Raw genomic sequence first — 15,773 nt, 5'->3', positions numbered from 1 at the left:
CTTTGGATTGGGGAACTTACCAAATAGTACATGTAGGATGTAAAATAATTAAGAATTATTCACGTCCTCATCCTCAAGTATATAATGGTATCACTAAAGCTACAGTTAAAAGAAACCCATGTTTAATGAAAATCAACTATATCAAATGCAAGCTTTTTTTTATTATTTGTGGGATATTCCTTTAATAGCTTCTTTGCTCTTCGTTAAGAGAAAGCAAAGGAGCAATATTAAAAATAGACCTTTTTAAAGTGCCTATCCCTCAAAAGTGACAACTGCTCATGGTGGAATAGTTGAAATCAACAGCTATCCAGGTACTGATTACTTATTGTTTCTGAGTGTGGCCCTCATTGAAACATTCCTTTGACTTGTGGTGACGAAGGGGAACCGGGGGGGAGGCAAAGTAATGGAGCACGTCGGTTAGTTCCAGCAAAAGCATGGAGCATATTTTCATCTATTCTGTAATGTGCTATAATACCTACATCAATTCAATATCAGTATAGCCAATTAATAGTCATCTTGTATAGACAATTTTAGCAAGCCAAACAATCTATATTAAAAAATATTCATGCTTACAATTATTGGTTATACTGGGTTGTACATCATTGCTAAGGCAGAGGTATAGCTCTTCCAAGAACACTGTAGCTCAGTGGTTAGAGCACTCGCCTTGCAAGCGAGAGACCTGAGTTCAATTCCAGGCAGGGCGAAACCTTGGGCAAGTTTTCTTACTCCACACGGAGCCTAATAATAATCCCTCCAAAACAATAATAAATTGGTCATTTTCAATCCACGACTGTTTGTGGGACACTGCTGTGCGCAATTGGCTGCCGCGTTCGCCCACAAATATACAGTCAATTCACTTTACAGTCTATTCTGTGAAGCGCTTTGGGACGTCCTCCCGACGTGAAAAGCGCTATATCAAATGCAAGGATTATTATTATTATTACATGGTTATAGAACAGAATATTTCTGCAATAGTTTCGTGGACTACAAAAAAAACCTTTCAGATTGTTGAAGAATTGCTATAACTCTCGATCGTCATCCTCCATTTAATATCTGAAAGATTGCAGATTGTCTCCTTTCCACACAACATGTACAGTCATGACCAAGGTGATTAAGTGATTAACATCACGCTGTGTGCTGCAATAAATGTTCACTGTAAATCTGGCACTTGGAGGAACAACACATACTAATATCTGTGAGTATGTGCATACTTGGCTGTGCTTTCAGCCTGCTAATCATACTTCCACTTCATAAACAAAGCCTGTGAAAAGGTTTTAATGCTACAACAAGCCAATCGAAGTAAACGCTCTTAACTTGGACGTTGAAAAATTTCCTGTAAATACCCAATTTTGGCTTGGCTGAGACAGGCCCTTAAAAACACGTGTGCCTACACAACAACAACAACAACAACAAAATGATCATGGGCAACTAGAAAATCAGAGGATTTCACACTGGCAACAGTTATATTTTTAATCCAGCAAGAAATGAATCTTTTCTTAAAAAGTCATCTTATTTGCTATTTCTACCTAGTAAATTATAGATGGATTATCCAATCAAGACCTTCCTTTTTTTCTAACTAGCTACAAATATTTTTCTGCTAGTGTTGCCAAGTGGGTTGTAATGACTACATTAAAATCTAAATTTTTTTAAAAAAGGAACAAGAAAGAACAGGATCAAATTCCTTTTTTTCAAGAATTTCCTTAGCAAGCATATGATCCAAAATGTTCAGTTTACCAAAGAATCTATCAGTGGTCTGGGTTTGCTGTACAGAATTACTGATGTACTTGTAGACTATGAGTCCCCAGAATAAAATGTGTATTACATCCATAAATCCCAATTCCGGTTTAAACTGTGAGACCTTGCCAATAATTACAGCAAAGCAAACCTTTGTTAGAACAGATTTTGCAATCTTAAACATTTCTTGTATATTACCACAGTAAAAGTAAATAGCAATATCATGTGGAAATATGTACACTAATTCCTCTCTTAATATTTGTTCCATAGGACATGTTAAGGACCTCAGGATGATTATAAATTTCCACGTTTTTTAAAAAGATGAATATTTAACACATATACAACAACTTGAAATCGAAGAACACAAAATAAAATTGAAATAAAGAGTGGAAAGTAGGACATGACCATGTTACCTTCTTTGCGTTTGTTTACTTGCCTGTGCTAGTTTGTGACTTCTGCACCTGGACCAAGTTCAATCACCAGTCAGCAGCAATAAAACTAATTAAGCTTACTAATTCTTACTGCTGAAACGCTCCAAGCCACCACAGCTTAAGCACAATCCACTTAGAAGAGCATGAATCACAGCCTCCTGTCACACTAGTTTCACATTCAGATAGAGCAGAAAATTATATGATAATTTTATAAAAAAGTTCAAGCAGATCTAAACAAACAATATGCAACACACAGCTGCTATTGTGCAAAGGACAATAAAAAAAAGTGTTTTCATTTGTATTACATTTACGTAAAATTTTATTTCTCATGTATAAGAGCTCTACTACTATTTGCTCAAGTGGTAGAGTTTTGGACTTAGTCAGATTAGGTGTCCATCTTAGATCAGCAGTAGTTTGTTCCATTACTTTAACACTGAGCATCAAAGTATTCTCCAAGATGCAATACACATGCTGTATCATTGATAAAAATGATACCTAAAGCAGAATGCCCAAACGTTTTCCCCTTTCTGAAATAGAATAGTATGGACACAAGCAATTAGATGCAAGAAGGGACAGAGGAGAGGGAACCAAGAAAAATATAAATTGAATTTTTCCAGTTAAAACCACTGAACATAAGCACGAGGTCAAAATTCTAGTTCTGTTGATAGAATTAAGACTTATTTGTCTACACATGCATCGTAGTTGCTATATTGTAGAACCAGTACAGTACAATCCGGTGGGGGTGGGGGCGAGGTAAGCAGGGTCTATGAGAAGCTGAAATAGCTCCAAGGTGTGTTTGACAACTGATTGTCAGAATTGAACCATCCCTCTGTGGCGGTCTTGGTGGTCTAGTTCCTGAGCCAGGCGAGCTACTCTCGAGGGAGAGAGTGCGCATACCATTCTAATAAATATCTCTGGAATTTCCATGTATGCATGGAGCTCTGTTGAGCTTGGATACTCTTAAGCACGGTGAGGGTATCCGCATGTGTCAGACACCCAGCTAACCCCCAAAAATACAATGTTCTAGCAACGATACAGAAGTGCTAGACAAAAACATTCCCTGCAAAATGCAATTAAAATTTATCGTTGGCTTTATTTTTTAGAAAGAAAAAAGTGGAAGTTAACTAAAATATTTACATCCTCAACTTACACTTCAAAGTAGTGAAAATAATTACCTAAAAAGTCATAAGCGGAATACACTGTATAATTTGGTTTACTACTCATACAACTATGAAGGTTAACACAGATTTACAAACCACAAATATGAGTAAAACAACTTGTGCACAGAGCTGTTGGCAAACAATTGCTTTTTGTATAATCACTTTGTTGTTCAGCAACTGCATCACAAGCTAGTTCTGCAGTGTTAGGTTGCATTTTAATGGACATTACTCATTCAACTTTCTGCTGAATGAAGCAACATCAATGCGAGTATATAATTATTAATAATAATCCTTGCATTTGATATAGCACCTTATCCCGTCTTCGAGATGTCTCAAAGTGCTTCGCAGAATATACTGTAAGGTGAATTGACGGTATATATTATCGGCAAAATTAATAAATATAATCACATTGCAAGTTCATATGGTCAAAATGGCAAAGCGTCACCTTGGTAATGTAACGCTGCACATTAATATTTGCTTCTCACTACCAAGATAAAAATGGTTAAATAGGTCTTGTATCAAAACTGCACTTCAGTATTTAGCATTTAATGTCTTAAATTTTCCAATTTCTATGACCATCGAATAGAAAGTACTTGCATTGGTCACAATGGGTAAGAGAATGTAGAAACGGGGAAATAAGGTATGCAGAATTAAATTGATTAAAATTCACATCAAATAGTTTAGATGAATTACACCCTACAATAATAAAAGCATTGTTGATATCTGATGACCGAATATCTCAGCTAACTTCGTCATCATAGAGAAGAATTTGCTCATCTCATCTTATTAAAGAAAGCAATATGACTTCCTCCAACAAACCACTGGATAACAGTATAGCTCAATGCATCAGTGACTTATATAACAAAACCTACAATCACTGCACTTAGAGAGCACCTTCCATGTAGGTTAATATTTTAAAGGTCTTTAAATTTTAGAGTCCAAGTCGGTGATGGGAGTAGGGGGGGTTGGAGGGAGGTGAAGAATTTCAAAAGGATTTTATAAATAATAACCCTCGCATTTGATATAGCGCTTTTCACATCTTCTAGACGTCTCAAGCGCTTCACAGAATATGCTATAAAGTGAATTGACTGTATATTTGTGGGCGAAACACGGCAGCCAATTGCGCACAGGAGTGTCCCACAAACAGTCGTGGATTGAAAATGACCAATTTATTGTTGTTTTTGGTTTTGGAGGGATTATTATTAGGCTCTGTGTGGAGTAAGGAAACTTGCCCAAGGTTTCACCCTGCCTGGAATTGAACCCGGGTGTCTTGCTCCCAAGGCGAGTGCTCCACCCACTGAGCTACAGGATTCCAATTTGCTATATTTTGATACAGGGAAGATGCAAGGTGTAGTTTTGATAAACATATCAGTGAATGGGTATAAGGTGGAGTGTGTGTTGTGGAGTCCTGTAGTTTAGTGGTTAGAGCATTCGCCTCCCAAGCGAGAGGACCTGGGTTTGAATCCGGGGCAGGGTGAAACCTTAGGCAAGTTTCCTTACTCCACGTGCCTCTGTTTACCTAGCAGTAAGTAGGAACACAGGTGTTAGTCGATTGTCGGATCGCTTTTCCGGGGATAATAATCCTTCAAAGTGAATAAATAAAAATAATAATTTAATTCACTCAATCCATGATTGTTTGTGGGACCCTACTGTCCTCAATTAGCTGCTGCGTTTCGCCCACAAAATACAACAACATTTCATTTATAGAGCGCCTTTCACGTTGGGAGGACGTCCCAAAGCGCTGGACAGTTGGACCAGGACCCGAGCAGGGGGGGAAATGGTCAGAGTGAGGGGAGGGAAGGGAGGGAGTGAGGAGGGGGTCGAGAGTCGAGAGGGGAGCTGAAGGCACGGTCAAAGAGAAAGGACTTGAGACCGGCCTTGAAGGAGGAAAGGGAGGAAGCGGCGAAGGCACTGGGGGATGGAGTTCCAGAGCCTCGGGGCTGAGAGACTGAAGGCCACCGATGGTAGGGCTGTTGGGACGGGGGATGTGGAGCAGACCGGAGCCAGGGGAACGGAGGGTACGGGCAGGTAAGTACAATACACTCTCTGTGAAGCGCTTGGAGATGTCTCGAAGACATGATGATATCAAATGCAAGGATTATTATCATTATTACAAGTCTGAAGGTCTGCCTGCCAATGCTGAAAGCGAGCCAATATCACCTAGAGCATTGTTTAGTGCAAAAAGCAGTATATTACAGCGAGACTCAGTTATTGCACACAAATTCACTTAAAATGCTGTCCATGGTCACTGGAAGGACAGTATACTAACAGTGTGGATCAGTGGGATTTGCTGCAGAGCACAGGAAATGAGTTAGTCAACCTCAACTGCTCTTACTAAAAAACGATCCTGAGAGCGGTCATAGCTGACTGGCCAGCCTCATACATCTGCACAAGAAGCTGAGCAGTCCATGCGGAAGTGACAACATGTAAGCGGGACTGAAGCCTTCTCCCACACATATACACAGAAACCTGTTATAAACCAGTCTAATTTTTTGGATCTGAGACTATAACAGGGTTGCTCTGCACAATGTCAATTCTACTTATGAATTTCTTTCTGCATAGGAGGGCCACACCTATTCTATTCTTCTCCTCAAACATCTCCAGTATCTTTCCAACCCTGAGATAAGCCTAAAATAAACAAGTTTCATAGTCCAATAATCACCCATTATAATTTAAATGGGAGTACAGAGTACAGACTGTTCAACCAGTCATCTCCATGATCCTAGCTGGCATTACTCCACCCATATTGATTGAGGGTCCAAGCCCCATTTGAGGACTTTGAGCTCACAATCTATGTGACACTCCAATGCAAGCTGGGGGTGAGCTATATTGATGCAGGTGCCGTCTTTCAGATGAGATATTAGGATGAGGCTCCATCTGCCTCTTCGAGAGTATGTTAAAGATCCTGTGTCACTGTTTGAAAAGAGAGAGACTAATTGACCCCAGTATTTTGGGCAACAATCCTCCAGAAAAAAAATTGTCATTTACTTCATGGCTTTTGTTTTGGTCAACTGGGTATATAAATGCAATTTCTTGTTATCTGATACATGTGGAAACCTGTCACTATGCTTAAGAGTATCCAAATGAAACAGGTCACGCATCCCATCTATACAATTCTGGAGAGTATTAGACACAGGTTGACAAGTCAAGACTTGGGGAACCCACAGTATGTGTGTTGGGATAATGCTGTAGCCTAACCAGCTAAAAAAAGCTTGCCATTGAAAGTGCTGCCTGGTAAGATTTCCTGCTCCTCGTCCAGCTAGGACCACCCTACTCATTAGGGTTTTGGCTTGCAAGGTTAATGGGACTGAGTGGGACTGCCCTTTTAAGTCCTGCCAATGAACCCAGTGCCCTGGAGTACTGCAGACTCAGGAATGGGAGTTACAAGACCGTCCCTGATGGTTGGCTTGATTCTGACATTCAGTTGCCAAACACTTCATCTCTGAGCCACTTCAGCCGCAAGGAAACAACGCTTACCACCCCTTCCCCCAAGGAGGCTAGTTAGTAATTGGTCACTTAACATCTGACAAACAGGCATTTACAGGCACTGGGTGGAAGGCAAATGCCAAGAACGCTCTGCGTGTAGTGGCTGAAAGTACGATCTTCGATGGTGGGGCAGAGGGTGCGCATGACGAGCAGGAGGCCGATGCCAGTCGAGCGGAGGCATCAGGTGGTGGATTGGGGTGTGAGGAGGGACAGGTAGGGAGGTGCCAGAGAGTGAAGGAATTTGGACACGAGTGTGAGATGTTAAGACGTTATATCAAATGCAAGGATTATTCTTATTTTTAAAAAATTGTCTTTTAATTCTTTTGCTTCTTGTGAACTAAAGCCCTTCACTGGTCAGACACCCTTTACGCAATTCTTCAATAACCCCAAGATCTAAATGGGATATTTGTCCCAAATATTTTCTTTAATTTACCTTCAATCAAGCAGACTTCTATCCTCCACATAAAATCAGCAAGAAATGAGAATTTTACTGTCAGTTCCATAGACATGCACGCACCTACACTGGCTTTTGATGAATATGCAGTCAATTCACTTTACAGTATATTCTATGAACCGCTTTGAGACATCTAGAAGACTAACCCTATATCAAATGCAAGGATTATTATTATATAATTGTTGAATCACATCATTCCTTGCCATCAGCATCTGCCCTATTCACTCTTATTTCTCAGTTTTGTTCATCAGTACAGTTAGTCTTCAATCTAATCATATAATCAAAAATTCTACACTGAGTTTACACTGAACTACATTCTATTGTAAAGGAAGCAGAACACATTTTCTGTGGCTGTTGCCTACATGAACTGTGGACACCTCATCCTCCAACAAGGAATTAATGCCCAGAGATGGCAACCCACAGGAGGGAGGGGTTTTGAGAGATTAACCACATCAGGTATTAATGAAAGTAAACATCCAGTGCATTAATAGGGCAAAGAGCCAAATATCTCTCCACCCTGCAGGTTCATGTCCCATCCCAATTACTCGTTCTCAATTGCAACTACACAATGTCGGTGTTGTAGCCAGATCAAATAGCTCCTGGGTAAAGCTGTAAGGCGGGGTTCATCAGAAGGAAACAGCATTTACAATTTAATAGGGCAAGGAAACAGACATAACGTCATACAGCTTTTAATAATAATAATCTGTGCATTTGATATAGCGCTTTTCACGTCTTCTAGACGTCTCAAAGCGCTTCACGGAATGAACTGTAAAGTGAATTGACTGTATATTCGTGGGCGAAATGCGGCAGCCAATTGCGCACAGCAGCGTCCGACAACAATTGTGGATTGAAATGACCAATTTATTATTGTTTTTTTGAGGGATTATTATCAGGCGTGTGGAGTAAGGAAATTTGCCCAAGGTTTCACCCTACCGGGAATCGAACCCAGGTCTCTTGCTTGCAAAGCGAGTGCGCTAACCACTGAGCTACAGGACTCCACATTGGACTTAAAAAGCATTCAACTAAGCAAAGGAGGTCTTCCTACTTCTTAGTACACAAAATACAGAATACACAAGTGCATATTCAAATGCTTCATCCGTGTCTTTCCTGCAAAATGCAATCAGACAACCTAGTAAATATGGAAGCCCCTACAGACCAAAGCAATTGAGTAAAAAAATGATCAATCTATATAAACATTGACCAACTGCAGTGCATTGCTGTTCAACACTTTCAAATCTAAAAATAAGAAGCCTTTTCTTTTACATGAGTGTAAACCACTATCAGAAAGTTATAGATACCTACACTTTGTTTTCGGTGACCGAGGCATAGCCACAATCACTCCCTGTAAGGCGAGTTAAATTAAACACGTTCCTCAAGGGAACAACAACAACAACAAGATTCCATTTATAGAGCGCCTTTCACGTCGGGAGGACGTCCCAAGGCGCTGCACAGTTGGGTCATGACCCGAGCAGGGGGGAAATGGTCAGGGTGAGGGGAGGGAAGGGAGGGAGCGAGGAGGGGGGAGATGGTCAGGGTGAGGGGAGGGAAGGGAGGGAGCGAGGAGGGGGGAAATGGTCAGGGTGAGGGGAGGGAAGGGAGGGAGCGAGGAGGGGGAAATGGTCAGGGTGAGGGGAGGGAAGGGAGGGAGCGAGGAGGGGGGAAATGGTCAGGGTGAGGGAAGGGAGGGAGTGAGGAGGGGGAAGAGAGTTGAGAGCGGAGCTGAAGGCTCGGTCAAAGAGAAAGGTTTTGAGACCGGCCTTGAAGGAGGAAAGGGAGGAGGCGGCAAAGGCACTGGGGGATGGAGTTCCAGAGCCTCGGGGCTGAGAGGCTGAAGGCCACCGATGGTAGGGCGGTTGGGGCGGGGGATGTGGAGCAGACCAGAGCCGGAGGAACGGAGGGTACGGGCAGGTAGGTAGGGAGATAGTAGGTCGGAGAGGTAGGAGGGAGCGAGGCCGTGAATGGCCTTGTAGGTGAGGATGAGGATCTTGAATTCGATCCTCTGGGGGATGGGGAGCCAGTGGAGGCGAGCGAGGGCGAGGGTGGGAGTGATGTGGGCGCGGTGTCTGGTGTGGGACAGTACACGAGCTGCAGAGTTCTGAATGACCTGCAGTGTGGAGGGAGGGCCGGGAAGGCCGACGAGGAGAGAGTTCCCATAGTCCAGCCTTGAGGTGACAAAGGTGTGGACCAGAGTTTCAGCCGCGTGAGGGGTGAGGTAGTGCCGTAGTCTGGCGATGTTCCGGAGGTGATGGAAGGCGGTGCCGGTTGTGGTGCGGATATGAGGGAGAAAGGACAGCTCAGGGTCGAACGGAACCCCGAGGTTCCTGATGGCTTTGAGAGGTGGAAAGTGCAGCCTTGGATGCTGATGCTGTCAGCGCCTGAGGTGCGGAGGCGCTGACGTGAGCCAATCAGGAGGGCCTCAGTTTTGCGCACGTTGAGGTGAAGAAAGTTGTCTCTCGTCCAGGACTCAATGTCGGACAGACAGCTGTCAGGACATCGGGGGTCGTGGAGTTGAGAGTAGAGGAGGAAAGGTAGAGTTGGGTGTCATCCGCATACATGTGGAAGTTAACTCCATGTCTGCGGATGATGTCACCACAGGGGGAGCATATAGAGGGTGAAGAGGAGGGGACCGAGGACATAGCCCTGAGGGACACCACATGAGACAGTGTGGGGGGTGGAGGAGAAGCCATTTGTCGAGACATAGGGTTATCCGCCTGACAATCTTTATCCGAAATCATCAAAGGACAATGCAGACCTGATACCCATTTTCACGACCACCCGAGCACCTCACGTGACCAGATGGCCCCTCCATTCGGGCAGCCTGGCCTGAGCCCAGTGACCAAGTGCTCATGCTAGTTCTGTATCGCTTTATCTTAGTTAGGGCTCCTCAAACCCCTCAGATCAGAAGTACTCCTCAGATAAAAAAAACATACGTCATTCAATTGACGAATGTTTGTGGGGCACTGCTGTGCATAATTGGCTGCCGCTTTGCTCACAAAATATACAGTCAATTCACTTTACAGTATATTCTGTGAAGCACTTTGAGAAGTCTCAAAAGCATGATGAGATGCTATATCAAACGCAAGGATTATTATTATTATTACTGCAATATCGATTCTAGCCAACAGCAGCGAAGGCATATTTACCTATCAGGAACTCAATCTTCCATATTAAATTTTGGGAAGTTCGGTCATGGAGTTGTATACACAAATGAACTTGATCTTAGCCAAAAAGGCTGACTAAAGATTCCAAACTTTATTATCACGCAGTACAACACCATAGATTTGTTCCCTTTAGCTATTAAACCTTCAGTGCACTCCTTACTGGCCACCCCTATATTTCCTAATTTGCCAAGACCCACAAAGCAATACACAACAATATAATTATGCTCACCATGACTGCCAAAATCCCAGTCAAATAAAGCCAGCAGGTGAACAATGAAACCTCAAAATCACTTGAAGCATTCAAACACACACACGCTGCATACTCGCCTCACTCAACTAAAGTGCCAACCAATAGGAAACCTGACCTTTCTGTGTACAAGTATGCCAACTTTTCACAACTAAAATCTCTAAAAAAAAAAGAACGAGAATGCAATATCCACCTGGATCTTAGGGTAAGGAAAGAGGGTAAAAAGAAATTCAAGCAATTTCCAAACAAATGGGTTAAACTGCACCAACTGCATCAGAACATTTATGTGGATCCTTAAAAGAATGTTGCAAAACTACATTTTTTGGATCCATGAATAAAACTAGTAGCTGGTTCTTGTAACAAGGTTTGTATACTTTGGTTTGGTGTATTTCTAAGTACTATACTAAGTACAATAATGTAGCATTTTAATGATCTATAAATAAGTGTTACAAAAAAAGCAAACGTTGCCTAGAAAATGCCTTTTGAATTCCATTAGCACCTCGTCACACTGCAGTTTACAATCTTCCATTCATTTTAGAAACTAGGGACTAGCATTTCAAACTCTGTGGACTCGAGCACCGAGGCAAATATTTCCAGTGATTATTACGTCACTGAACAGGGATCTGATATATATATATATATCCCATCCCCATTATAATGCAAACATTCGGAGAAAGAATCCTTAATGGAATGTTCTTAATTGGGTCCTGTAGCTGAGTGGTCAGAGCATTTGCCTCGCAAGTGAGAGGACCTGGGTTTATTTCCAGCGTAGGGCAAAACGTTAGGCAAGTTTCCGTACTCCACAAGCCTCTGTTTACTTAGCAGCAAGCAAGTAAGAAGCTGATTGTCAGATCCCTTTTCTGGGGAGAATAAACCCTTCAAAACCATTTTTTTAAAAAAAAACTATTTGGTCGTTCAAGGTACAACTGTTTGTGGGACACTGCAATTGGCTGCTGTGTTACGCCAACAAAATATACAGTCAATTCACTTTACAGCATATTCTCTGAAGCTCTTTGAGACGTATCAAAGACAGAAGGCGTATATCAAATGCAAGGATTATTATTAGGCAGATTAAGTTTAATAATAATCCTGGCATTTGATATAGCACCTCATCACGTCATTGAGACATCTCAAAGTGCTTCACAGAATATACGGTAAAGTGTATTTTGATGTATTCAATAATTCAGGTTAGAGGGATATAAATAAAGCAAGAACACAAGATCACATTACAGGAAAGGATGAAAAAGGCACTTCAACCAATTTTATCTCAACCTTTAGACCATCCAGTCTTGACTTGTGTCAGCTTCTCCCTGGAGCTAACAAGCTAATCTTTATTCTCCATTCTTTTGCCATCCTCTTTTGCACCACTTACTGCTTTGTAGCATGAAATACCATTATTTAATTTTCTACAATTAAAATTCCAATTAACCTGGCTTTGAGCCTGGTTTTACATCTGATTTATGGCCTTATATAACCAAATTATATGGTTATACATTTCTGCACAAGTGCAATACCAGATTTAAAAGTATACCCAGATGTTTTGACAAATATAGGAGGGAGGGCACAAAATCAACCCCATATTTCCTCAGATACTGTCTATATAAATAAGATTACTGATTTTCAATTTGCCATAGTAATCCCCGCATGGGTTTACACAGAAGCTAAATTCAGTTATTTGACAAGAGAAAATATTGAGGTGAAGACCATTCTCCTTAACCCTCAGATCCACTGAAATGTAACTGCTAGCTTTTAGCAAATCTCGAATACACGTGTAACCAACCTTACTCAGAAATCTCCATTCAGTTGTGCATTAGAAAAAGGGGGAGTGTCCAGAAAACCTTAAAGCTTACATGGAAAACGGTGACCTGTATGTGGAAACATAAATACAGTATAACTGCATAACTGATTTAGAAATGGATACGGAACACGATGTTTAAGAATATCCTCTGTCGACGTATTCCCCCTCCCATCAAAAACGATGGGTTGACCATCAGAATGGTGGGTAGTAGATAAAAATATATAATCAGCATCATCCCACCTTTTTTAAACTCTTCCAACATTGCGTCCAGCTTCGTATCGTTAAAAACAAAATGCAAAGGATGGTTGTAAAATTTGGTGATGGTTTTCAAAGGTGTACAGTCATCCGGGTCCACAAACGCCAAGTCCTTGACAAACAGCAAGTCAACAATATTTGACCGATCGCCTTCATACACAGGAATCCTTGTGTATCCGCTCTCCATTATTTCAGACATAGTGTTGAAATCCAAAATCGCATCGCAAGTGATCATGAAACAATCTCTCAGGGGTGTCATCACATCTTCCACCGTTTTAGTCCTGAGCTCAAGGGCACCCTGTATGATATTCAACTCTTCCTTCACCAGATCATTGTATGGGTCTGTGACTCGCAGCATCTCCAGTAGTTTCTCTCGGTTGTAGACAGTACCAATTTCCTGCCCCAGAATGACATCTAATAGTCTGCTGACCGGGTAAGACGCTGGGAAAGTAAGCAGCATGAAAAACTTGGTCAGCAAGATGGTATTAGCACCCACAGCAAGCCCGTGTCGAGAGCAGATGGCCTGCGGCACAATCTCCCCAAAAATCACGATGCCAATCGTTGAAACCGCGACAGCCACCAGCCCAGACCCGGCGATGTCATCTAACAGGATGGTCAGCGTGGTATTGACCAGCACGTTGCCGAGCAGGAGCGAGCACAGCAGGTAGTTCCCCTGCCTGCGGACGGGCTCGATCCGCTTGGCGTAGTTCTTCTCCTTCTCGGTGCCGCAGTTCTGTACGATGCGCAGCTCCATGGGGTCCAGCGCCATGAGCCCCAGGTTCAAGCCGCTGAACATGCCCGAGAGGCAGAGCAGGAGGGAGATGAAGATCACCTGCAGCCAGAAAGGCAGCAGGAACTTCTTCTCTTCCACCACCACCAGCATGGTGTCCTCGGTGTCGTGGTAGAGCCAGGTCCCCTGGCCGCCCGCCCTGGCCTCCGTGCACAGGTAGTAATCTTTGCTCTTCTCTGTTTTGCGCAGGGGTTTGATCTCCATCTCGATCACGGCGGTGCCGCGGCGGCTGATGGCGACGCCGGGCAGGACGACGATGTCGGAGGTGCGCACACCGCACGGGTCGAACTCGGCGTTGGCTGCCGTCTTGCGGTGCTCGGTGAAGCCGATACGCGACCAGGTGGCGTTGTTGATGTGGTGGCCGTACAGCCGCAGCCGGGCTGTGGTCCGCTCGCTGACCCTCATGACGCCGGCGTCCATCATCGACACGTCGTCCGTGTCCTCCAGCCTCAGGCCGATGATGACGAGCGGCTCGTCGCCCTCCTCGGCCGCTGTGGCGGTCGGGGTCGGGGTCGCCGCCGCCGCGGTCTCCCTCGTCGTCACGGCCGCTTCCGACTCCAAAAGGCAGCACAAGGCGACCAAAGCCAAGAAGCCGATGCGGCCGCTACTGCGAGCCGCCATGTTTGTAATGGAAATGTCTCCAGAGGGAGGGGGCGAGAGAGGGGGGGGGGGAGGAGGGGGGAGAGAGAGAGAGGGGAGGGGGAGAGAGGGGGGGGGGCAGAGAGAGAGGAGGGGGGAGAGAGGGGGGGGGGGGGGCAGAGAAAATAAAATAAATATATACTGTTTAAAAAAGGTGGGGAGGGAGAGGGGAGGGGGAGGGGAGGGGTCACATGCGATAACAGGTATTCTCCATTCTGTCCGCTTCCCTCTCTCTGTGTCGGACCGACATCCTCATCATCATCATATTATCATTGTCCCTCTCCCCCTCTCTCTCTCTCTCCTGTTTCTCTCTTTTCTGCCCTTCTCTTTCCTCTCTCCCTCACTCCCTGTTTTCCTGCCTTTCGCTCTCTCTCACTCTCCTTCAATCCTTTCTCTCCTTTCCCTCCCTGTGTGTGTGTGTGTGTGTGTGTCTCTCCGGCGCTCACTGACTGACAGACTGACTGACTGAGTGACTGACTACCGCTCCGGAGAGCCTCCCGCGGACTCTGCGTCCCCCCCCCCTCCAGCCCCCGCGCGATCCCCCATCCCCCCCGCGGCTCGCGCTCTGACTCAAACCGAGCACGGGCTGCTCCAGCCAACGGCCGCGCCGCGCGCCCGGACCCGCCCGCCCGACACCTGACGGACAGGGCCGACACCCAATGGACGAGCAGATGCGCACGTGACCGGCAGGGTCGGCAGCCAATGAGCGGCCGTCACCGGGGGTTTGGAGGTGGGGCCCGGCAGCACGTGGGGGAGGGGGCAGCCCCGCCACGCTCCGATTGGCCAACCGCCAGGACCGGCGGCGCCGAGTTTCATTGACAGGGAAGCCGACCAATAGCGCGGGGGCGCCCCGCTGTGCGGATCACTGATAGGCGGAGGGCTGTGGGCGGGACTGGCGGATCGGAGCCAATAGAAGCGGAACATCTCCCCGTCCCCAGTCACGTTTCTGTGTCAAACCCGGAGCCGAGCGTCAACGTGTGTGCTTCACATGTCAAACCTGGAGCAGAGAGCCAGTGTGACACGTGTGTGCTTCACATGTCAATCCTGGAGCAGAGAGTCAGTGTGACGTGTGTGCTTCACATGTCAATACTGGAGCAGAGAGTCAGTGTGACACGTGTGTGCTTCACATGTCAAACCTGGAGCAGAGAGTCAATGTGACACGTGTGTGCTTCACATGTCAAACCTGGAGCAGAGAGTCAGTGTGATACGTGTGTGCTTCACATGTCAAACCTGGAGCAGAGAGTCAGTGTGACACGTGTGTGCCTCACATGTCAAACCTGGAGCAGAGCGTCAGTGTGACACGTGTGTGCTTCACATGTCAAACCTGGAGCAGAGAGCCAGTGTGACACATGTGTGCTTCACATGTCAAACCTGGAGCATCGAGTCAATGTGACACCTGTGTGCTTCACATGTCAATCGTGGAGCGGAGAGGAATTGTGACACGTGTGTGCATCACATGTCAAACCTGGAGCAGAGAGTCAGTGTGACACGTGTGTGCTTCACATGTCAAACCTGGAGCAGAGAGTCAGTGTGACGTGTGTGCTTCACATGTCAAACCGGGAGCAGAGCGCCAGTGTCCTTCACCTTTACGGGGGAAGGCTGAAATGAAGAGCAGTAA

This window comes from Callorhinchus milii, unplaced genomic scaffold, assembly GCF_018977255.1.
Source record: "Callorhinchus milii isolate IMCB2004 unplaced genomic scaffold, IMCB_Cmil_1.0 Scaffold7, whole genome shotgun sequence".
In the NCBI taxonomy this organism is placed as follows: domain Eukaryota; kingdom Metazoa; phylum Chordata; class Chondrichthyes; order Chimaeriformes; family Callorhinchidae; genus Callorhinchus; species Callorhinchus milii.
Note: the sequence above shows the minus strand (reverse complement) of the source record.